We start from the raw sequence: 25267 nt of genomic DNA, 5'->3' as shown, positions 1-25267 counted from the left end.
ATAAAATAAGAAAGAGGAAAACTTGGAAAAGCCATGAGAACTTTCATTGTCATGACATTATTATAAAATATTGTTTTATTCGAAATAATACTTTTTAAGAATAGAGAAACATGTGTTTCTTTCCTATTCAGAAACAAAAGCCGGTTTAAAAATTTGGTGTAAGAGGCATAATAATTGAACAGCTACTTGGAATAGTTCCCCCTCCTTTCTATAAACTAGAAAACATTGACAAATTAGATAAAATACATATTTCAAAGTAGAGGAAAAGAAGGTATCTCATGGGGAATGTGCTAGAATTGTATGGTCAAATTATGTAGAGGTGACATCGAAGCCAGAGACTTTCCAAGGAAGCTTTCCAAATAATAAGGAAAATTCTTTAGGCTGAAGAGAAAGAGTACAATATGGAAAACACCTATAATAGAAGAAATGAGGAGCAAAAGAAATGGTAATTATAGCTTTTATATTAAAGATCTATTTTCCTTTTCTTATATTTTTAAAAAACACAATTTACTATTTAAATAAAAAAAATTATTACAAAGTTTATATGTAGACTAAAACACATTTCAAAATTGCACAAAGGAAAGAAAGTGGAGAATAACAGCATAGTGTTTTAAAGCGATTTCATATCAACAGATACAATGGGTAGAATGGGATAAACTAAAGATAGATATTATAATCCCTAGATAACCAATGAAAATAGTAAATAAAGAAGAAAAATAGAGGAAATAAATGGAATACAAAAACAAATACCTGAGAAATCCAAAGGACCTGAAGAACAAATAACACAGAGAACAATAAAAAAATAAGCAATGAGTTGTTAGACTTAAACCTTCTTTATCAATAATTGAATTAATAAAAGCACAATTTGTATGATGCAGCTCAAAACCATGTTTTGAGCAAAATTTCTAACTTTTAATACTTGTATTAAAGGATAAGAAAATATTAAAGTCAATAATTATCCTCTCAACTCTAAAAGTTAGAAAAAACACAAGTAAATACAAGGACACACTAAAAAGATTAAAGCAGAAATCAATGAAATGAAACTATTCTTTAGAAAATAATAATTAAGTTAAAAATTACTTTTTGGAAGACAATAATAAATTTGAAAAACACTTACCAAGACTAATGAAGACAAAAGAGGAGAAAATTCAAGTAAACAACAACAAAAAAATTAAAAGTGGGAACATAGTATTGATTCCACAGGGTTCTCCAGGGAGACTGAACTAATCAGCTGTATGAGAGGGAATTTATTAGGGCATAGACTCAGATCACAGAGGTGAAGTCCCACAATAGGCCATCTGCAAGCTGGAGAGCCAGAGCAGCCTGTAGTGTGGCTCACTTCAAGCCTGGAGGCATCAGAACAAGGGAAGTTGATGTTGCAGCCTCTAGTCCCAGGTCAAATGCTTGAGCCCCTAGGAGGCTACTGGTGCAAGTTGCAGAGTCTAAAAGTCAAAAGAACCTGGAGTCTGAGCTTTAAGAGCAGGAAGAAGTGGAAGGCAGAGGGAGAGCAGAGATAGGGAGAACCCCCACTCTTCTGCCTGTTTGCCTCCTCCAGGCCCCTAGCTGATTGGATGGTGCCTACTCACACTGAGGACAGGGTTTCCTCTCTCAGTCCACTGACACACATGTTGAACTCCCCTGGAAACATACTCACACCCAGGAACAAAGCTGCACGAGTCATCCAGGCATCCCTCAACTCAGCCAGGTTGACACTTCACCACCACAGACCCCAAAAAGATAATAAGGCTCTACTCTTAAGAGAACGGGAATTGTAAAATGATTGCTCCCACTCAAACAATGAAAAAATGAAATAATCTTCAAAATAATAATTTTTGAGTTCATGAGGGACCTGAGATAAAAGGCAGCCAAGTGAACTAAATTCCCAAGAGGGAACATTCCATCCAATGAGAAATGAAAAACACAAATAATTTCTTTGTTGGCATAGGACAATAGGAAGAGGTGACCTCCAGGAAAGCAGGTGAGAAGAAATCAGCTACAAATACTGAATTCTTCTTTCTTTAAATTTTATTTTAGGTTCAGGGGTACATGTGCAGGTTTGTTATATAGATCAATTGCATATCATGGCGGTTGGGTGTACATTTTATTTCATCAGCTAGGTAATAAACATAGTACCCAATAGGTAGTTTTTTGATCCTCACCTTCCTCCCAACCTCCACTTTCAAGTAGACCTTTTTGTCTATTGCTCTCTTTGTATCCACATGTACTCAATGTTTAGCTTTCAATTACAAGTGAGAACATGTGGTATTTGATTTTCTGTTCCTGTGTTTGTTTGTTTAGGATAATGACCTTCAGCTCCATCCATGTTGCTGCAAAGGACATGATCTAATTTTTTATGGCTGCATAGTATTCCATGATGTATATGTACCACATTTTCTTTATCCGGTCTACCACTGATAGGCATTTAGGTTGATTCCATATCTTTGCTATTGTGAATAGTACTGTGATGAACATACACATGCATGTGTCTGTTTGCAAACTATGCATCTGACAAAGTTCTAATAGCCAAAATCAATAAATAACCCAAACAAATTTACAGACAAAAAACAAACGACCCCATTAAAAAGTAGGCAAAGAACATGAACAGATACTTCTAAGAAGAAGATATACATTTGGCCAACAAGCATATGAAAAATGCTCAATATCACTGATTATTAGAGAAATGCAAATCAAAACTGCAATGACATCTCATCTCACACCAGTCAGAATAGCTATTTTTAAGAAGTCAAGAAAAAGATCCTGGAGAGCTTGTGGAGAAAGCGGAACACTTACATCATACATTGTTGGTGGGAATGTAAATTAGGTCAGCCATTGAAGAAAGCAGTGTGACGATTTCTCAAAGCATTTATAAAAAAATTACCAGACTAGAAGCAGTGGCGATTGGAGGCTCCCATGGAAAAGACCTATAATAAGCCGGGCATGATGACTCACGCCTATAACCCCAGCACTTTGGGATGCCAGGGTGGCGGATCACGAGGTCAAGAGATCAAGACCATCCTGGCCATGGTGAAACCCCATCTCTACTAAAAATACAAAAATTAGCCGGGCGTGGTGGCATGCGCCTGTGGTCCCAGCTACTTGGGAGGCTGAGGCGGAAGAATCACTTGAACCCAGGAGGAGGACTTTGCAGGGAGCAGAGATTGCGCCACTGCACTCCAGCCTTGTGACAGAGCAAGACTCCGTCTCAAAAACAAAACAAAACTAAACAAAAAATTCTAATTAGCTGTGAATCCTAAACCAGCAACCAAAGTATTCAGGTTCTCCCATCAACTGACTAGGTGGCTGTGGCTGGCATGATCCACGGAGAGGAAAGAAGAGCAGCCTGGTGTGGCAGCACACCACAGAGCCAAGGGGGCAGAGGAGCCCCCACCCCCCATCCAAGGGAGGGGGTCAGTGGGCGTGCTACTCAGCTGGGGAGACTACATTTTCCATGGAACTGTGCAACCCGTGGATCGGAAGACTCCACTCATCAACCCATGCCACTGGGGCCTAGGGTCCCAACCCTGGAGCCACGCAGGTTCTCAACAGCTTGCCAGCTAGAATCTGCTGAAGGCTGCTGAGTTTCTGGGGGGATGGGTGACCAGCATGAGAGCTGTGGCTGCCTGCCTATAAGCTGTCTGAGCTCCTTAGGGGAGGGGTAGCAGCCAGCACTAAGCTCCCTGGGTGGCGGAAGGGCAGTATCCATCTCTATGGTTCCAGTCCGTGTTTTTCTCCTGCTGGAGCCAGGAAGGCTGGTGGGCTTGTTCCCAAGAGGTGTTCTCCACAGCCCAACACCCTGGCTGTGGCAGGCTGCGGCCAGAGCTCCTCTTCAGACCTGACCCCTGACCCATCCTTCCTCACTGAGTGGGGCCTCCCTGCAGGAACTGCAACAACTCCAGCCAGAGGCTCAGGAACAGAACCCTAATCTCCATGGGTCTGAGCCCCTGGGAATGGGTGGCTTCAGTCTCTGCAGACCACCAGACAGCCTTTCCTCTTGGTAGTTCTGAGGACTCCGGGCAGCCCAGAGAGTGGGATTCCCCACAGCAAAGCACACCTCTTCCACCAAGAAACAGTCAAAGTGCTTCACTAAATGGGTCCATTCCCCATGTCACCCAACTGGGTGAGACCCTCCAACAGGGGTTGTCAGATACCCTATACAGGAACAATCCTACTGGCATCAGTTTGGTGTCCCTAAAGATCAGAGATAAAAAAGAAGTAGCAGGCACCCATGTTTGCTGTTTTCCAGCCTCCTTGAGTGATATCTCCAGGTGTAAGAGAGAACCTGATGAATAGGGCCTGAAGTGAACCTCCAGCAAACCACAGCAGCCCTACAGAAGTACCTGACCATTGAAAGAAAAACAAACAGAAAGCAACAACAACACATCAAAAACAAAAAGTCCCCAGAAAAAAACCCATCTAAGGGTTAGCAGCCTGAACGATCAAAACTAGACAAACTAATGAAGATGAGAAAAAACATCAGTGAAAAAACGACGAAAAACCAAAAGGCCAGAGTGCCCCTTCACCAACTGATTGCATTGCCTGTCCTGCAAGGGTGCAGAATTGGAGGGAGGTTAAGATAGACAATTGACAAAAGTAGGCTTTGATAAAGCAGGAGCACCATTTCCGGCTCCCTTTGTAGCCTCAAACATTTCAGAGAAATCACTTCTCTTCCAACTACAAGCAGCCAGAAAGTGCAGACAGTAAAACACGGATAAGACAGCTGGGGGACAGAGGGAGGTGGGGGAAAAGTCTCTTGGGTAACTGTCAAACTTCACCCTCTACAATGGGCCTCAGTAAAACAGTGGGCCTTAATAAGCACATTCCTTTCCCTTCAGGTGTACTGAGATAGGGAAGCTAAAAGCAGACTCTGGAGCTAGGCCTCCAGCTGCTAAAAGATGTATGGAAACAGACACACAACTCTCCCTCCCAGATCAGCACAGCAAAGAGATACAGAAGCAGTCCAAGGCTTTAATAAACTCTCCCACCCCAACCCTTAAAAACTCTTAACCTGTAAGAAAGTGTGCCTCTGACCCAACTTGGCCAGAAGATGCCTCCCAGGTTTGTTTTCTCTAAAATAAATCTGTCCTGACTGGCGAGCCACCTTTTTGTGTTTCTTTCCTCTTTCTTTAATTCTTACAGGCTTCAGATGTTGGGTGATTAAAAATGCCACTGAGCTAAAGGAGCATCTTCCAACGCAGTGCAAAGAAGCTAAGAACCTTGATAAAAGGTTAGAGATGCTGCTAACTGGAATAACCAGTTCAGAAAGGAACATAAACGGTCTGATGGAGCTGAAAAACACAGCACGAGAACTTCATGAAGCATACACAAGTATCAATAGACTAATCAATCAAGTGGAAGAAAGGATAGCAGAGTTTGAAGATCACCTTGCTGAAATAAGGCATGCAGGCAAGACAAGAGAAAAAAGAATGAAAAGGGAGAGGCCGAAGAGGGCAGATCACGAGGTCAAGAGATCGGGACTATACTGGCCAACATGGTGAAACCCCGTCTCTACTAAAAAAATACAAAAATTAGCTGGACATGGTGGCACGCACCTGTAGTCCCAGCTACTCTGGAGGCTGAGGCAGGAGAATTGCTTGAAACTGGGAAACGGAGGTTGCAGTGAGTCGAGATCGCACCACTGCACTCCGCCTGGTGACAGAGTGAGACTCTGTCTCAAGAAAACAAAAAACAAAAAACAAAAAAAGAAAACGAAGTAGACTTATTTCTGATAGACATTTAGTAAAGATATCTTCTGCTTATTTTTGTTTTAAAATTTCTTTACAAAATATAGAGGAATTGGTTTATTTGTATTTGTCTTGTTCTGGCACTCAAAATACATCATTGCACTGAGCTTAATAATATAACAAGATAACACACATCTATGTTTACGGAGCTATTTTCTAAGTTTTCACATGTTAATTCATTTAATTCCAAAAACAATCCAATGAACTAATTGTTGGTTTGTTACCAGGCTGGTAGCTAGACTCTGGTGATAAGCAGCATTGAGAATAAACGGGATAGTGTTGGGCAGTCCTAGTTACTGGGATGCTCTCCTGGTACAGAGTAATTCAGTTGCCCAGGCTGACAGCAGCTCTCCTACCTTCAATTTGTACCTGCCATCACACTGACTCAAATTTGAAATCGGCATTCCAGACCACATGTGGGCGGTTTGGTGGGCTAGATTCTGAAAGTGGAAACCAGTATTTTCAAACTTTCATGCCAATTCTGTTTCCTACTTCATCGCAAGACAAGCTTGTAAATGCGATTTACCTAATGAAGCAGGATCAGATTTGGTGAACCACTGTATATGAGTGTGTGCGTGTGCATGTGTGAACACTAGTTTAATATTTAGAACAATCATTTTATATAGGTCCTACTACTGTCCGCATTTTACAAATGGGGGAGCTTGTACAGGTTGTAAATAATAGAGCTGAGATATGAGACCATGAATTCATTCCCAGTTGGTGCTCACCGTAATGAGACTCATATTTTACGTCCATTCTAGATAGTTTTTTCTAATATTGCTTCTCTATCATTTTTCTAAAAATGAGAAAATATGTTTGATCCTCTCAATGTATCCTGCCAATCTTTTAGTGCTCATTTCAGATTTTTAAGAAATCTCTTTCTTTGGATGCTACATTTTCATGTAAATATCCAGGCTGTGTTTCAATTCATTACTTTTTAGATCAACCACTATTCTGTCTTTCACGTATCTGTTTTCTGCACTTAAATATGCTTCCCCACAATGCTAGCACACTAATGGTTGCTTAGGTGGAAGGAGTGTTGTTTAGACCCTCTTACAGAATATAGTTGGGTGGTGGCATGTTCAGCTTTATTTTGCACGTTCACTCTAGCATTCTCATTCTCTGAATAAATTCTCTTCCTCTGTACAGCTCTGACATCTCTTTTTTTACTTAGAGAAAGTCTTACGATTTCCAAGCTTCCAAGCTATTTTGACAGATTGTTCACACTACCTCCAGTTCCTTGCTAGGGAATTAAAGGCTGGATCATGAAAAAAGTGATCTCTCACAAACACTCCACTATCCAGGAGCATGTTCCGTTACTCCTTTATCCAGAGTCCTCCCTATACAGTCCTTTATACAATACTCTCCCCTACTCCTCCAGATGCATGTTAGATTCTGTGGCTCTGTTGGCATATCATCCTTTTCCTCCTTCAGCAAGGCCAAAATTTCCCCAGCAGGAAATTAACTAGTGCACTCTAGTTAATTGTATGGTGGCCAGGAGTGGGGTTGAAAGTAGACAGAAGGAGAGGCATCATTGCCCTGCAAGGCAATAGTTCCCCACCATCTGAAAGGAAGGATGAGGAGCTAATCTTCATCAGGGAGCAGTATGCTACTTATACAAGCTGTAGGGGTACTAGGACATCTGAGAACTTAAGGTTGTTGGCATCCCAATCCAAGTCTGAGGTACCATTTCTTTTTTCCCAATTAGAGCACTAATCTTGATGGATTTGAGAATTCAATCTTCTTGCTTTTCCTGCCACTCTTATACTTAAGGCTTGGATGTGACCTTCTGTTTTTTTTGCCCTCTGGTTACAGGAGATGAGAGTCTCTTTCTACACTTCCTAGGAGGTCCTTTGGCTTTTTATACTTTCTCTTGAATTGGTGATTAATAATCTTTAGCCTTTCCTTGCCATTGTCTAATGCACAAATAGAACCCAGTAAGAGCTATCTGGTTTCCAAATCTTTACATATACTGCCTTCCCAGAACAAGTCTAGTCCCTTTGGCATGTCCTCTTTGGACATTTTTCTATCCCAGCTCCCACCGGTGGATGTTTTAACACTCCTGTTGCTACAACCAGGGGTCCTCCTTGCCTGCTGGCTATCAGGTAATCCAGCTCCAAAATACTCCTTAGAATCTGCCTCACAGGACCACCTTCTGTACTGGCCATAGTCAGTCAGACCCAGAAAACACATTCTGAGACAGAGATTTGCATACAGGGAATTAATTGGGAAATAGTCTTTGAATCAACATCTAAGAAGGAAGCAGGGTTGGGCAAAAGAACAAGTTGAATTGTGATCCAGTTGCAACAGAACTCAGTGAATCCTAAAGGACAGCTCCACTGCTTGGATGGCTTTTCAAGTTATCCAATATTGGAACAAACTTTTGAGGCCTTAATATCCCTGTTAATAGGTCAGGAATGCACAGCGCACTGAGGGGGAGGCAGGCCCTTGAGCTAGGCAGCTGTCTTGGATCAAGAGTCTTTCCTGAAGCTAGTCAGCTAAAGCCATCCACAACCAAACACCAACGACTGAAGGTGGCTCAGCCTTGAACAAGTGGATCTCAATGGCATCCCAACAGCTCTGTCATCCACCCCTGAGGAGCCAGGGTGAGCTTTTTAAAAAGTCTGTTTAACAGACCCAACTCACTTTCTGCTAATGATTTATTATGTGTTATGAAGGCCTGCATGTGCTATTTCCCTTTCACTGACTTCTCTTAAGTAACACCAGTTTTTTCCTGCTTTTCAGACCCTTTTACAAGCCCTTGCACTTATTTCTTTAGCCCTTTGTCCTCTTTTCTAACATTGTTCTTTCCGTGGATCTTTCTTGTCAAATGTCACTTCTTAAGAGACTTTTGCCTGCCCACTCCATCCAAAGTTCCCTGCTCACCTATCTCACCCTCTTCAACTGTGCATCATCTCATTGTCTTGTTTATTTCCATGCAGCGCTTTTTACTGTTTGTTATCCCTCTGTGCTCCATGTCACCATTGGAGCCTAAGCTTGATGGAGAGAAGGAATGTGTTAGTGAGGTTCCTTACAGTATCTCCAGTGACTGCTATGGGACATGCACATGGTAGGTTTTCTGTAAATATTTGTTGAACGAGTAAATGAATCAATCTCACCAGGCTGTCCAGTGCCTACAAAATTAGAATATTTGTAAGCATTTTCACAAGGCTTATCATGTCTTCTCATCCATACTCAGAACTTCCTCTGTTTTCCAATAAAAGTACAGAAGCAATTAGACTGAAAATAAAGACAGAAGCTAGTTTTATCACATTAGCCGTGAATTTTAGCCTCATGAACAGAGGACTTCTAGGCAGAGCGATGATATCATATTCAGGCAATATATCTCAGCACATATTGAACTTTGGGGAATATTATAAGTCTATGTCAGGTTGTTTTTGTTTGTTCATTTCTTTGTTTAACTTTCCCAGAAATCAATTCTTAACGAAATAGTGATAGTCTCAAAGTGCACTGCTTTCTACCTCTCACCTTCACTGTGAAAGACAATGCCAACCGTCTCTCCAGATGACTTCTCTCAATAATGTTTTCCCAGATATAAAATTCACATCAATTAACTATGGAAGTGTGTTAGATCCACATATATTCTTGTACTTTTCATGCATTGAAAAATTGAAGATCCACAACTTGTAAGAAAGACGATATGAGTAATTTCCATTTTATATTTACTGGACTTCAATGATAGTGATCCTGCCAGAACAAATCCAGTTCACATTATATTTTACTTTGATTGAATCTAACTCAGCTAGATTGGTGTTCTTAATATTGCTCTACCAGCAGAGCTGAGTCTATGAGTACCCTAAAGAGAATTCCAGAAATTCACAGTTCTGCCCAAGGATACAAAATATCTCTTTCACTTCTACTTTCTGTTAGAAATACTCTGCCACAGTATTCTGTGATCTTTCTGGGTTCTGCTTCTTTGGGGCCATTGCCAACTGATATTTGACTTTACTCTCTGACTTGTATTTAATTTTTAGTTTCTCCCTGAAGAGTGCCTAAAAAATTATCTCAGTATCAAACCTCATAGATTCATTGCCAGCTTCTAATCCATCACTAAACCCAATTGGAATTCGACATCTAACCTCTGATGCGATCATCGAGAAATTGAAGACTTTATATTTGCATAATAATTTCTACATCTCTCGCCCTGGAGAAAAGGAACTAGTGTTATCAAGGACTTCTTGTACATCAGATGCTTTAGAGAGAACATTTCAAGTAATCCTTGCATTACTCTGAGAGGCAATCATGTCCACACTTCATCAAAAGAATACACGTTTAGAAAAATTATTGAACCAAAGACCACAGTTTACAAATTACAGCAACCGCAATTAGACTTAAGCTGAAGAACCAGAAAGCCAATGCTCCTACTATTCAAATATGATATAAACTTTGAGAAAAGACAATTCTGAGAAGAAAATTTGTTTTCCAGTGCCTTCAGCCTCACAATGCTGCCTCTTTCCTTTCGTTATAGCACCTCATTTTTGTTGTTACTGAAGACACTTTGACATCTTCTTCCGGAAGATCTAATAATCTAATTTAAATATAAGCCAAGGAACACTAATGCAATGCATCACTTTTTCCAAGAGCTTTTAAATTATAATGAGTTAACTGCATCCACAATAAAAGGAACACATACAAATTCTAAATTTCGGCATTTGATACTTAAGGTAGGAAATATTTTATTAGTGGAAAAAGAGTATTCTTGAAATTGAATCATAGAGACATATCATACACTCTATATTTGATAAAAGTAGTGCCGACTCTATCCACAAATAGCTGTACCAATGTAGATGAGTATTCCATTATAGCATGGCTGGGTTTTCTATGCATTAAAATGCACACAATATCAAGGAATCTGTCTCAAATGCATTTTAATAAGTTAAGTAATTATGCAATTAACTAAACTGAAGTCATAAAATATTCCCTCAAGCAAAAGTTCATATTCAATTCTTCAAAAATGTATATTTCTCAGTATGAATATTACCAATGCCTCCGTTATAAGCTTGAGAGAGTCTCCTTATTGTTAATATAGTTTGGCCTCTATCATTCACAAATTTGATGTAATGTCTTGAGTTTTAACACTGTTTTTTTTCCTCAAAATTCTCTTGTAAGCAGTTCTGCATACATTTAAGAAAATATGATTCTATCTTAGATAGACCATTTCCCCAGCCTGTGTTGATTTTGATCTTAGCATCAGGAAGCCAGGCTCCTATATTCCAGAAAGGGGGTTTTTAACAAAATCATTTATATAAAATAGATACAGAACAAGATACTGAATTTTAAAATTCTAAATTTATCTTGCTAACCTAAAAATCGAATAGCAATTGATAATAATGATATGATTTATTATTGTCTATAATATTATAGTTTAAAAAGGCATATAAGAGAATTTTCAGGTCAAACTAGAAACACTGATAATTCTAGTAACAAAAGATATCATTCTAAAAGAGAATTACAGTTTTCACTGTGACCAATTAAGATTATTATTCCTGGCTTGCTTATTTAACTTCTGAAAGATGGTTCTTAAAATAAATACTCTACCATGTACATCATTTTTATTCTACCCCTCCTATTCTTACTAAAATCTCTATTCTAATTGGCATTGATTTTTTCAATTCAGCTATAAATTTCCACATTATTTGTCCTCTGTGTTAAATCTTCTGTAAAAAGACTGTTTTCTATTTGTTTCAAAAAACCAATAACCAATAAAACCAAAACCTAACACCTATTACAAAGTATGAAATATATTGCCACATATCATTGTTATTCACATTACTCACTGCAATGCTTTTTCTTTCCAACTCTATGGTGTAGTTCAGTTTCGAAATCCAAATCAGTAATTTTGCTGGTTGCCTTTGAAAATCATTTACAGTTAGTTTTGCACCATTTCATTTTTACCCACTCATATTTTCTTTTTCATTTCCTTAATTTATATTTTCAGTCATATTTTCCTTGCAAGGCCAAAGCTGTTAAAAATGATTACTCCTTGTTATTATTACAGAGGGTTGATGATAGCAGAGGGTTGATGATAGCAGAGGCTTGAATTTGACTTGCAGGGTTCTTCTTTTTCTTCTTGACCTCTGCCACTATCACAAGATGTGTTCGGCTAGCCTGCTAGAGTGGAAGAATGCTTAATTGCCCAGCAAAGGACATCTTAGAACAGCGTGCCCCAAGCCTACCAAACCAACTATGTGCAGATGCATGAGAGAACCCAGCCAGTCTCAATCAAACCTGGCTCAGATCAGCAGGGCAAGTCTTCTAGCCCATAAAGCTATGAGAAATGTACATTGGCCATTGTAAACAACTAATTTTTCATGTGTTTTTTTTATGAAGCATTACTGAAGTGATAAATAATTGATACATCTATTCTGCATTTTTTCATTGCTTTTAAGAAAAAAGGGATTGCTTCATAATTGTTATCATTATCAGCATCATTATTATTAAATTTCTACATAATTTATGCCAATGCTCTTGACCTTGGTTATTTGGGATATGTATGACGTATTTTTTAGGTAAGGTATGTACATTGTTTTTCTAAGACCTAATGCCATTGCACATTTACTAAACTGTAGCAAGTACACTGTAAACGTAACTTTTATGTGCACTGGGAAACCGAAACATTTGTGTGACTCACTTTATTGCAATATTCACTTTATTGCAATGGTCTGGAACCAAATGTGCAATATCTCTGAGGTGTGCCTGTACTAAATTCTAAAATGGCATGGTGGGAATGACAAAGCCATAATAATCTACTCTTCTCTTAGAGCAATTTGTTTTTAAGTTGTTTATTATCTAAATAATTCTTCATTTCCTAAGCATTACTATTATTTACAGTTTTATTTGAGAAGAATTGAGACAATTTATTATGGCCTTAATTTTTTTGTGATATTAAATGAGTAACCAGTATATTTCTACTACAAGACTTTCTGCATGCCTTTAGAATTACAGATTCAGATAGTCACTGAAATAGAAGGTCTGTAGTGTTGTTGTTTTTTTAATTTGCAGAAAAGATTTCACGATTAAATATTTCACTAAAGAAAAGAAAGAAAAAAAAGAATATCTCATGGACTGTCAAGAGCAAACAAATAGATTGTAGTTATAAGGTTAATGTGTTACTTTATACATTTCCCCAGATCCTGGTAGTGGAGTGACTTAAAGAGTGTGATGTTGTCATAAAGGAACAGTGAACAAAAACAAAGACAAACAACAAATAAGAAAACTCTCCCTTAACTTTTTCTCTGAACAGGCTGCCTAATTACAACATATGAACACTATCAGAAATGCTTAAAGAAATGCTGAAAGCACTAACAGCTTTTCAAAAATTGCAGAGGAGAAATGCTCATCACCACCCATTATATTCTATTCAATATTTTGTTTTGTTTTGCTCTGAAGAATCAGTTCAACAGAGCAAAGAAATCTGAAACCATTGTGAACCCAGCACAGAGTAATCTTTACTATTCGTTGTTCTTAAATAGACACAGTGAACTGATGCAAATTAAGTACATGACTGGGAAAGAATACTTGCAACATATTACAAACGTAAGACTCATGTGATTTCAAATCATCAAGAAAACACAGCCCAGTGGTCATATCATGAAAAGGTAATTCAAAAGAAAAGATAATACAAATGCCTAATCAGTATGTGTAAGCATTCATTCTATCAGTAATCAGACAAATTTAAAAGAAAAATGTAGTATATTATTTTACTTTAAGAAAGCATACAATTTATCTTGGAGTGTATTGAACAGACTTCAAGAAATGAATGTTGTCCTCAATATAAGAGGGCAAAGCCATTTTGAAAGGAAACATGAAAGTTCATTACAATTAAATGAGCGCACTCTATGACTCCAAGATCCCTTTCTCTCTGCTCGAGAAACCTTTCCACTTTTCCATAGGAAGGCGTATATATATATATATGAGGGTACAGTTTTAGTCATGTATTGTAATAATAAATAATAAAATAATCTGGATGCCTGGAGAAATGACTAAAATTGTCAATGTTCATATTATAGTATTATAGTCACAATAAAAAAAAAACTGAAGCGCACTTCTTGTGCAGCAAAATAGAAAAGATAAATAACATGTACTATTGGGTGAACAAGCAGATTTTGCACTTCAATAGCTGATAATACAACAGTCAGATGTATCCAGGAAAACCAACTGTGTACAGAACATTTAGAAATGCTGGGTGAATTACTGTAAACCTATGTTTAAATGCAAAACGGGGCTCCAAAGAGAGTAAATAAATTCTGCAGAGTGAAAACAAAAGCAAAACAAAACAAACTAGAAACAAAAGCAAGCAAGCAAGCAAAGAAAACAAAGTAAAAAACCACGTAACCAGAGTGGTAAACTTATACAAAAAAAAAAATGCAATTTCATAGTGGCGTTTTTGAATTTGTATAAGCAAAAGGCTTGCATTGGGTAGTTTTTTTTTTCTTTCTTTAATTTTTTTGACATGCTCATTAGCTTTATTTTATTTTTCGAATGGGGTATCTATCCCCTTAAGTACTTTTCCTATGTGTTACAAGCAATTCAGTTATACTCTTTCAGTTATTTAAAAATGTACAAATAAGTTATTTTGACTATAAGTCATCCTGTTGCTATCGAATAGTAGGTCTTATTCATTCTTTCTAACCATTTTTTGTACCCATTATCCATTCCCTGTCCCTCCTGACCCAGCTATCATTCCCAGCCTCTGGTAACCTTTCTTCTACTCTCTGTGTTCATGAGTTCAATTGTTTAATTTTTAGATCCCACAAATAAGTGAGACCAGGTGATGCTTGTCTTTCTGTGCTTGGCTTATTTACTTAACACAATTATCTTCAACTTCATCTGTGTTGTTGCAAATGATAGGAACTCATTGATTTTTATGGATGAATACTACTCCATTTTATATATATATGTACATTTTCTTCATTCATCTGCTGATGCACACCTAGGTTGCTTCCAATGCTTATTTAATGTGAACAGTGCTACAATGAACATGGGAGTGCAGGTATCTCTTTAGTACACTGATTTCCTTTATTTTGGATATATACCCAGCAATGGGATTGCAGGATCATATGATAGCTCCCAACGGCCCTCCACATTGGTTGTACTAATTTATAGTCCCACCAACAATATACAAGGGTTTCCTTTTTTCCACATCCTTGCCAGGATTTGTTATTGCCTTTCTTTTGGATATAAGCCATTTTAACTGGGGTGAAATAATGTTCATTGTAGTTTTTATTTGCATTTCCCTGATAATCCAGTGATTTTCAGGACCTTTTCATATGCCTGTTTGCCGTTTGCATGTCTTCTTTTGAGAAATGTCTATTTAAATATTTGCCCATTTTTAAAATCAGATTATTAGACTTTTTCCTATAGAGTTGTTTGAGCTCCTTATTATTCTGGTTATTAATCCTTTGTCAGATGGGTAGTTTGCCAATATTCTCTCCCATTTTGTGAGTTTTCTCTTCAATTTATTGATAGTTTCTTTCGCTGTGCAGAAGATTTTTAACTTGACGTGATTCCATTTATCCATTTTTGTTTTGGTTGCCTATGCTTCTGGGGGCATTGCTCAAGAAATGTTTGCCCAGACCAATGTCCTGGAGAGTTTCTTTTTTTTCTTTCCTTCTTTTTTTTTTTTTCTTTTTTTGAGATGGAGTCTCACTCTGTCAGCAGAGTGGAGTACAGTGGTACAATGTCAGCTCATTACAACCTCCAACTCCTGGGTTCAACCAATTCTCCTGCCTCAGCCTCCCTAGTAGCTGGGACTAGAGGGGTATGCAACATGCCCAGATGATTTTTGTATTTTTAGTAGAGACAAGATTTCACCATGTTGGCCAGGATGGTCTCAATCTCTTGACCTTGTGATGTGCCCACCTCGGCCTCCCAAGTGCTGGGATTACAGGCGTAAGCCACCATGCCCTCCCAATATTTTGTTATAGGAATGTATAGCCTGAAGTCTTAGATTTAAGTCTTTAATTCATTTTTATTTTATTGTTGTATATTGTGAGAGATCTGGGTCTATTTTCATTCTTCTGCAGCTGGATATCGAGTTTTGACAGCACCAATTATTGAACAGATTGTCTTTTCCCCATTGTATGTTCTTGGCATCTTTGTCAAAAATGGGTTGACTGTAAGTGTGTGGATTTGTTTCTGGGTTCTCTATTATGTTCCATTGATCTATGTGTCTGTTTTCAATTCAAGTGCCATGTTGTTTTGGTTACTGTAGTTCTGTAGTATAATTTGAAGTCAGGTAATGTAATTTCTCCAATTTTGTTCTTTATGCTTAGGATATATTTGGCTATTATGGGTCTTTTCTTTGATCCATATTTATAGGATTTTTTTTTCTATTTCTGTGAAAAATGTCATTTTGATAGTGAGCACATTGAATCTGTAGATTTCTCTGGGTAGTATAAACATTTTAACAATATTTATTCTTCTAATCCATGAACAGGAAAATATTTTTCCATTTTTTAGTGTCCTGTTCAATTTCTTTCCTTAGTGTTTTGTAGTTTTCATTATAAAGACTTTTCACTTGTTTGGTTAAGTTAATTCCTAGGTGTTTAATTTCATGTGTGGCTGTTGTAAATGGGATCATCTTTTTTATGTCTTTTTGAGATTGTTCACTAGTGGCATACAAAAATGCTACTAATTTTTGTGGGTTGATTTTGCAGGAAGAAAAATGGACAAATTCCTAGATACATGCAACGTATCAAGATTGAGCCAGGAAAAATCCAAAACTTGGACAGATTAATGGCAAGTAATGAGACAGAATCCATAATAAGTCTCCCAGCAAAGAAAAGCATGGGACCTGATGGCTTCTCTGCTGAATTCTATCAAATATTTAAAGACGAACTAATACCAATACTACTCAAACTCCAAAAATCTAGAAGAAGAGAGGTAACTTCTTCCAAACTCATTTTACATGGCTAGTATTACCTTGATATCAAAACCACACAAATGTACATCAAAAAAAGAAAACTACAGGCCAATATCTCTAATGACTATTGATGAAAAAATCCTGAACAAATAACTAACAAACCAACTTCAACGATACATTAGAAAAGTCATTATTCATAACCAAGTGTGATTTATGCCTGGGATGCAAGGATGGTTCAAAATACAATTCAATCAATGTGATATATCATATCAACGGAATGAAGGATAGAAATCATATGATCATTTCAACTGATGTTGATAAAGCATTTGATAAAATTCAACATCCCTTCATGATAAAATCTCTTTAAAAACTGGATATAGAAGAAACGTACTTCAACATAATAAAAGCCATATATAACAAACCTATAGCTAGTATACTGAATGGGAAAATACTGAAAGCCTCTTCTCTAAGATCTTAAACATGGAAAAGATGCCCACTGTCATGACTACTATTCAGCATAGTACTGGAAGTCCTAGCTAGAGCCATCAGATATGGAAAAGAAATAAAGGTCCTCCAGGTTTCAAAGGAACAAGTTAAATTATTCTTGTTTGCAGATGATATGATCTTATATTTGAAAAAATCAAAATAATCCACACATGAAAACTGTTAGAACTGATAAATTCCTACTATTTTGTTATTTGTTTTCTGGTTGTTTTGTGGTCTTCTCTTCATTCTTTATTTCCATTCTATCTTTCTTTATTGAAGGTGATTACCTGTGGTGATACAATTTACTTTCTTGCTTTTTATTTTTTTTGCATATTTTCTGGTTTGTGGTTACCATGAGGCTTGTAAATACTATCTTATAAACCATTATTTTAACCTGATAACACTTTGCATAAACAAACAAGCAAACAAAAAGAAAACTAATAAAAATGCTACACCTTAACTTCATAATTTTTTATGGATATGCTAAGCTTTACATTTTTCTTGTTTCTTTTCGTATCTTATGGTACTATGTCCTGAAAAGTGGCAGATTTAATTTTGATTCATTCATCATTTAGCATTTCTACTTAGGATAAAGTACACATCACAGTTAATTGTTATAATATTCTGTTTTTCTGTGTACTTACTATTACCAGTGAGTTTTTAACTTTCAGGTGATTTATTCTTTTGCATTTAAATTCTTTTCTTGTCCTACAAGAAATACTCCCTTTAGCATTTCTTGTAGGACAGGTCTTGTGTTGAATGAAATCCTTCAGCTTTTGTTTTTTTTATGAAAGTCTTTATTTCTCCTTCATGTTTTAAGGATATTTTCAACAAACATGCTATTCTAGGTTAAAAGTATTTTTTTTCCTTCAGCACTTAAATATGTCATGCCACACTCTCCTGGCCTGTAAGATTTCCACTGAAAAGTCTGCTGCCAGGCAGATTGGAACTCCATTGTAAGGTATTCATTTCTTTTCTCTTGCTGCTTTTAGAATCTTTTTTTTTTATTCCTGATCTTTGAGAGTTTGATTATTAAATGCCTTAAGGTAGTGTTCTTTGGGTTAAATCTGTTTGGTGTTTCATAACCTTCTTGTACTTGGAATTGATATCTTTCTCTAGGTTTGAGAAGTTTTCTGTTATTATCTCTTTAATAAACTTTCCACTTCTGTCTCTTTATCTCTACTTTAAGGCCAGTAACTCAGATTTGTCCTTTTGAGGCTACTTTCTAAATCCTATAGGCATGTCTTATTTGTTTTCTTTTGTCTTCACTCACTATATATAGTCAAATAGCCTGTCTCGCCCCTCACTGATTCTTTCTTCTGCTTGATCAGTTCTTCTAGTAAAGGACTCATACTTTTTTCAGTATGCCAGTTGCATTTTTTCAGCTACAGAATTTCTGCTCAACCCTTTTTAATTATTTAATTTCTTTGTTAAATCTATGATAGAATTCTGAATTCTTTCTCTATGTTATATTGAATTATTTTGAGTTTTCTCAATAAAGCTATTTTGAATTCTCTGTCTGAAAAATCACATAGCTCCATCTCTCCAGGTTTGGTCCCTCATGTCTTATTTAGTTTATTTGGCGAGGTTGTATTTTTCTGGCTGGTGTTGAGGTTTGTAGATATTCTTTGATGTCTGAGCATTGAAGAGCAATGTATTTAATGCAGTCGTCATTGTCTGGGCTTGTTTGCACACGTTCTTGTTTGGGACAGTTTTCCAGATATTTGAAAGAACATGGGTGTTGTAATATAAGCTATTTATCTGCTTTAGGGTCACACCACATCCAGCAATGCCATGGTTCTTGCATACTTGTAAAGTACTACCTTGGTGGTCTTGGACAAGATCCAAGAGAATTATCTGAATTACCAAGTGGAGACTTGCTCTCTTCTCTTACTTTGTCCCAAGCAAGCAAAGTCTCTCTCTATATATTCTGAGCCACCTAAATCTGAGGGTGAAGTGAGACAAGCACCCCTGTGGTCACCATCAATATGACTGTGCTTGGTCAGACTTGAAGCCAGCGCAGCACTGGGTCTTGCCCATGGCTTGCTGTAACCATTCCCTGGTTACTGCATATGAGCTCAGCCTATTCTCACAAATAAATAACAAAATGGAAAATGCCACCTTGAGTGAGATTCAGCAGAATAACATACAACACAAAATAAAAATTGTATTACAATTACAATAGCTACAATTGTAAAAAGAATGGCAAAAACAATGAATAACACCTAAAAAGTGCTAATGGAAAATAATTGTCAACTTAGAATTGTACTCCTAGCAAGGCTATCTTTCCAAAATAAGACATTTTCAAATAAACTAAATTTAGTGTTTTCCACCAACACATCTTCTGTAAAGGATGAACGTCAGGAAGAAGGATAATATGGCAAAATGAGCATTAGTGACACAAGAAAAAATGGTTCTTCCTGCACCATGGTTACCAACAAAAATATTGGTAAATATGTAAGTAGATGTAAACAAATATCAACTATATAAAATGGTAATAGTAATGTTTAATTCCATAAGAAAACACAATCTAGAAACAAAATGCCAGAATACAATAATTTGGTTTTTTGGACAGATATAATTAGAGCTAAGAACGCTAAGTTCTTATGATATTTGGGAAGAAAGTAAAGATATTGATTAAAATTAGAATGTGGTTAAATATAACTATTATTTTTAATCATAATGACTCAAACTAGCAATTGTATATGATGTTAACATACTAGAGGTAAGCAAATAAAATTTTTTAAAAACTCAATTTAAGGGAAAAAACAGGTAGGAGAAAAACAAGATGCTTTGAAAAAGATAAATAAAAAGCGCAATATAAAATGATAAGGAAAAATCAAAGACGTACAATCTAAATAAATGTAAATGGATTGAACTTGTCAGATAATGTAACAAGTATCCACATCTGTTATAATTACCATGTTTGTATTTGTATGGTACAAATTTACAGTGTAAGGAAATGAAAAGTTTGAATTTTAAGGTTGGAAAATTATATTTCAGATGAATACCAAATAAGAGAGAGCATGTCTAAAAAATAGACTTTGTAAGCCAAAGGGCAGTATTAGGGAAAAATTCAATATACTAGGAGATATGTTTGTGTGTGTGTGTGTGTGTGTGTGTGTGTGTGTATAGTGTATATAAGTATATATATGAAATAATATAGAGATATAATAATAAAAATATGTAAAATAATTATAAACTAGCATTCACTTAATAAAATAGCCTCAAAGTATTAGAAGCAAAAATTATAAGAAGTAATTTATTAATCTATGCAGAAAACTATTATATATCTTCTCTTTCAGTAATTGATTGATAGATCAGTTAGTCAGATAAATAGTAAGGTTATGGAACATTTGAACAACATATGGACAAAGTTTTATGTGAAAATTATATCTAGAGGAATATATAATTCATGACTTAAAAACTATAGTTTTGTAAGATGTTGCCAATGGAGGAAGCTGGGTAAAGTATCACTCAGTACTATTTCTTGAACTCCTGACCTCAGGTGATCCGCCCCCCTTGGCCTCCAAAGTGCTTGGATTACAGGCGTGAGCCACCACGTCCGGCCTTCAGTACTATTTCTTATAACTTCATGTTGATTTATAATGATCTCAAAAAAGAAAGAAATTACACATGTAGTTTGCCTTTTTGGCTCACATTATATTATCTATAAATTACAGTTATTTAAAAATAAATTATGGATAATGATACATCAAAATTGATCTATATCTATATTCACATTTTTAATTACAGTCAGGTACTACATAATGATGATACTGTCAAAGAACTGCACATGAAGGTGGCCCCATAAGATTATAACATGGTATTTTTACTGTACCTTTTCTGTGTTTAGATACACAAATATTTACTATTGTATTACAATTGCCTACAGTATCCAATTCAGTATACTGCTGTATAGCTTTGTAGCCCAGGTGTGTAGTAGGCTGTATTGTCTAGGTTTGTGTAAGTATGTTCCTTGATGTTGGCAACTCAATGACATTGCCTAAAGACATATTTCTGAAAAGTATTCCTATCATTAAGTAATGCATGCCTATACTGGAGAAAGGTTGGGTTCCAAAGGCTGCTCTTACTTTATAGGCCAAATAGAAATATACCTACCCTTTAAGTCATTCAAATAGAATGCCCTTCCCCTATTTACAGATGCTCATTTCCTTGCTGAACTTCTCTCAAAATAGAACAATGCGTTACGTGCTAAAGTATCTAATGAGAGTAGAAGCACTCTTTCTTTATCATCCCATAGGTGTTCCAAAGAACTGCTTAATACCTTATTGCTTTACCACACATTTTCATTGGCAGAATTGAACCTTGAACATGTACAATCATACGTTCTTGAGTAAAATTTCCTATTGGTAGCATTTTCAGCGTGCCTATCGTTTAACTTCTTGAACTTCCTCAGAATTAACATTTTACAAATAAGTTTCTAACTTTGGTGATAATCCTTTAGGCACACACTCAAAAATGTTATTATTTAATTAATTGCTTTTCTCATCCCTTGATGATTATTGTGGACTAAATTATTTATAGGTTGCATCATTTGCTTTATATGTTTTTCAGACTAGTTCTTACTCTGATAATTTTTCCCATAAGCACAGGCAACATGTGTGATTTTTGTCATTCCTTTGGGCTTTTAAATGATCTTGACTTCCATTTTCATTTTAGCTGCACTACAGAACTTATTAGCACTTTCAAACTTCACGTGGTATTTCATATTTATCGAACATGATGGGTTTAAATTATTCATAAAGCACCTCTACACTAAGGACAAAATGAGCACACAGTAAGATTAGAAGCAGTGCAATAAAGGAGACAAAGATGACAGCATACAAATTATAAGGCATTCGATAGCAGGCAGAGGTAATATTTCTTCTCAGGAAAGAATCTTCTGTCATAGCTGTGAAAATTCATAATTTGAAATTTATAATACAGGAGGAGCTTATACAGCCAATTTCACAAGTCTGGTAACTCAGTTTTCTGATAGCATTAAAATGAATTTCTATACCATTACTAATTTTGATTAATTTTTGTTCATTGTCTGTTATTTAGAATGATGGCTAACTAAATATGGACTGGATTACTGATTTTTTGCTTTGTTTTGTATTTTGGTAAAAACACTTAAGTTGGCCAGTCTTGGTGACTCATGCCTGTAATACCAGCAGTTTGGGAGGCTGAGGTGGGCAGATCACCTGAGGACAGGAATTTGAGACCAGCCTGGCCAACACGGTGAATTCCCATCTCTACAAAAATACAAAAATTAGCCAGGTGTGGTAGTGGCACATAGCTGTAATCCCAGCTGCTCAGGAGGCTGAGTCAGGAGAATTGCTTAAACGCGGGAGATAGAGGTTGCAGTCAGCCAAGATTGTGCCACTGCACTCCAGCAGGGGCAACAGAACAAGACTCCGTCCCCTCCCCTATAAGGAAGTAAAATAATGATAATAATAATGATAATAAACAACTGAAGTTCATCCTTTAAATCAGTTTTAGGAAATAATAGTTAATTTTATTTAAAAATCTCTCCTGTCTTCATACAGTTTCAAAAATTATAGAGTTGGCAAATATGATAATTAACCTCAAATATATAAATATCAAAGAAGGCTTATGTGATAACTATGAAATATCATGGAGATATTTACCTCCTTACTTTGTTCATTACTTGAATCTATAAGGGTACTGGCCTGTAAGGCAGGGAACTAAAATTCTTGGGTGCATAGTACAAGGGTGGTTGTTTATCTTTTCTGCGCTCTTCAATTTTCACGATGTGAATCCCCTAAATATTTAAAATAACAACAACCATGCAACAGTAATGGCAACAGCAACAACAGCAATAATAATAATTTAAACACCCAATAATGAGACTTGGCTGAGCTGTCCTTGCAGTGCTCCAGCATCTCCTTATTCTTCAGAATAAGGGATTTTTATTACCATCATGAGAGCTGCTTTATGGAATATATCTGATTATATTTTCACAGTCCCAATACTCTTAGTTTTCCAAACTTTACCCATGAAAGCAAATAGAGCTTCTTTTCTCAGCCCTACAATCTAGATGCTGGATTTCACAAGTATGCCTGTTCACTTGGAATATTAAGACATGTTGCTTTAATGTTCTTGTCATCTTATTATCAAGAAATGTGCCATATTTGCATTTATTCATTTTCACTTATCCTAAGTATATAAATTGATACTATTGCCTGACATATATTATATTATAAATCCCACCTGCCCCCAAGCTAAGCAGGGCACACTCAAGCTTTCCACTACAGGAAAAAAATACCTGAGACAATGGAATTCAGACTAAATCATCCCAGTTCAGCAGCTGAAATGATATTCATCAATTGTTACTGCTTGAAGCACAGGTAAGGTATCACCAAATTTCACCTAAATTAATTACTTTTGATGTCTAGCTTTACTTTTGCCAAGTATTTTAATAAAAGTCCCACCTTTAAATTTCTAAATTACATTTTAATTAATTTAATTTTTTTAACATGTCATTACAAGTTACAAAACTAATCGTACAAGAAATAATGCAAGACAGTCATAAGAAAGTGAAAACCACCTTTAATCTAGTCAAATAGATGTCTTACAACATTTTGTTTAACATGTTCCCAGAATGTGCTAGGAACACAAAAGCACATATACCTATACTCATAAAATGTATGAGATTGGATTATGCATGTTATTTTGAAACTTGATTTTTCAAATAAGATTATATTACAAATATTTTTCCAAATTAATCAATAAGAATAAAACCTATATCTTAATCTGCAGGTTAATTTTTGTATTATCAGTACCTCTTCGTATTTTTCACAAATATAATTTACACTGAAATGAACTTCCATTACATTTGTCTTTTGACTATTTCTTCAAGAAAGTTCCAGAATTGAAATTACCATATGCTAAGCAGAAGTATCTCAGACTTTCTTCAAATCAGGGTTTACCAAGAGTGAGCATCATTAATTATTGTTCTTTTCTCTTCTAGAGTTTGATATTAGTTTCTCATTATCATGATAATGGTATTCTTTGATTTCTAGAATCAAATAGTTAAACCATTATTTTTGTCCAATTGAATTAAATTTCATTTTATTTTGTTCAAGTTTGCATGGCAATTTATAAATGATGCTCACATTTTAAGATATCAAGTTTGTTTTATATACATATACATATATATCTTTGTTATTATTTATCAGAATGTATTATATATTATCTATTTTAATATTTTATAAAGTATCTAATTATATAATAAATTATAATTGATTGATTTGATATGTGTATACTTAATTATGTTTGGAGTTAAACATTTTTATTTATTAGTTGAACATTTATTACGCTTTTTTTGAAACGTTCATATCATTTGCCAATATCTTATATTGAATTATAAAGTGTGTTATAACATTTCTAAGATATGTTATAATCAATTTATACCCAATTCTCTCTTGTTCTTTTTTTTTTAGTAAAAATTTGGACATACATAATTTATCATCTCCATTCATCATTTAGTTTTCATGTCATCATGCTTGTTCTTTGTAGTTTCTTCATGGTTTCTGGATTTAGAGCAATGATTTAATTCAAGCATCAATAATAATCCTTTCTTTAGTTAAAACGTGTTTATGATAGATAGCTTTGATTTTTAGAATATTTAAGTACTTAAAATATTTCAGTATTATGTTTTAAATATTATCTTGGTTACTGAGCTTTCTGGCATCCCTTCTAATTGCACAAAAGAGGTCAGTGAGGCACTTGCCTCTTTCAGTACATTCTACGCCAGCCCTGGATTTGAAAGATCTCCCCTCTCAAAGTTATAAAATTAATTACTTATGGGTTTTAAAATAGCTTTTATATTTTTACATTAGTTATCTAAGGGCATCTGGAATCCTGGGACATAGAAGTAGCAAAAAAGGATCTAGGTTTACATATATGTTTTTAATAGTTATCTTATTAATAGATAAACCCACTGATTTAAATACCATGTTTAACAGGTGATAAACTGCTCATTTTTCTTTTTAGGAAAAGAAAAGGCTTCAAGGACAGCTGCATCTGATATTTTATTCATTAGTGCCTTCTTTACATTTTTCCTTAGGAATCAGCCTTTCATTAATTTTTCTTTTTTTTTTCCCATTTATTTATTTTATTGCATTTT

Source organism: Cebus imitator, unplaced genomic scaffold (assembly GCF_001604975.1).
Source record: "Cebus imitator isolate Cc_AM_T3 unplaced genomic scaffold, Cebus_imitator-1.0 Scaffold6, whole genome shotgun sequence".
Lineage (NCBI taxonomy): Eukaryota > Metazoa > Chordata > Mammalia > Primates > Cebidae > Cebus > Cebus imitator.
This window is presented reverse-complemented; position numbering follows the sequence as displayed.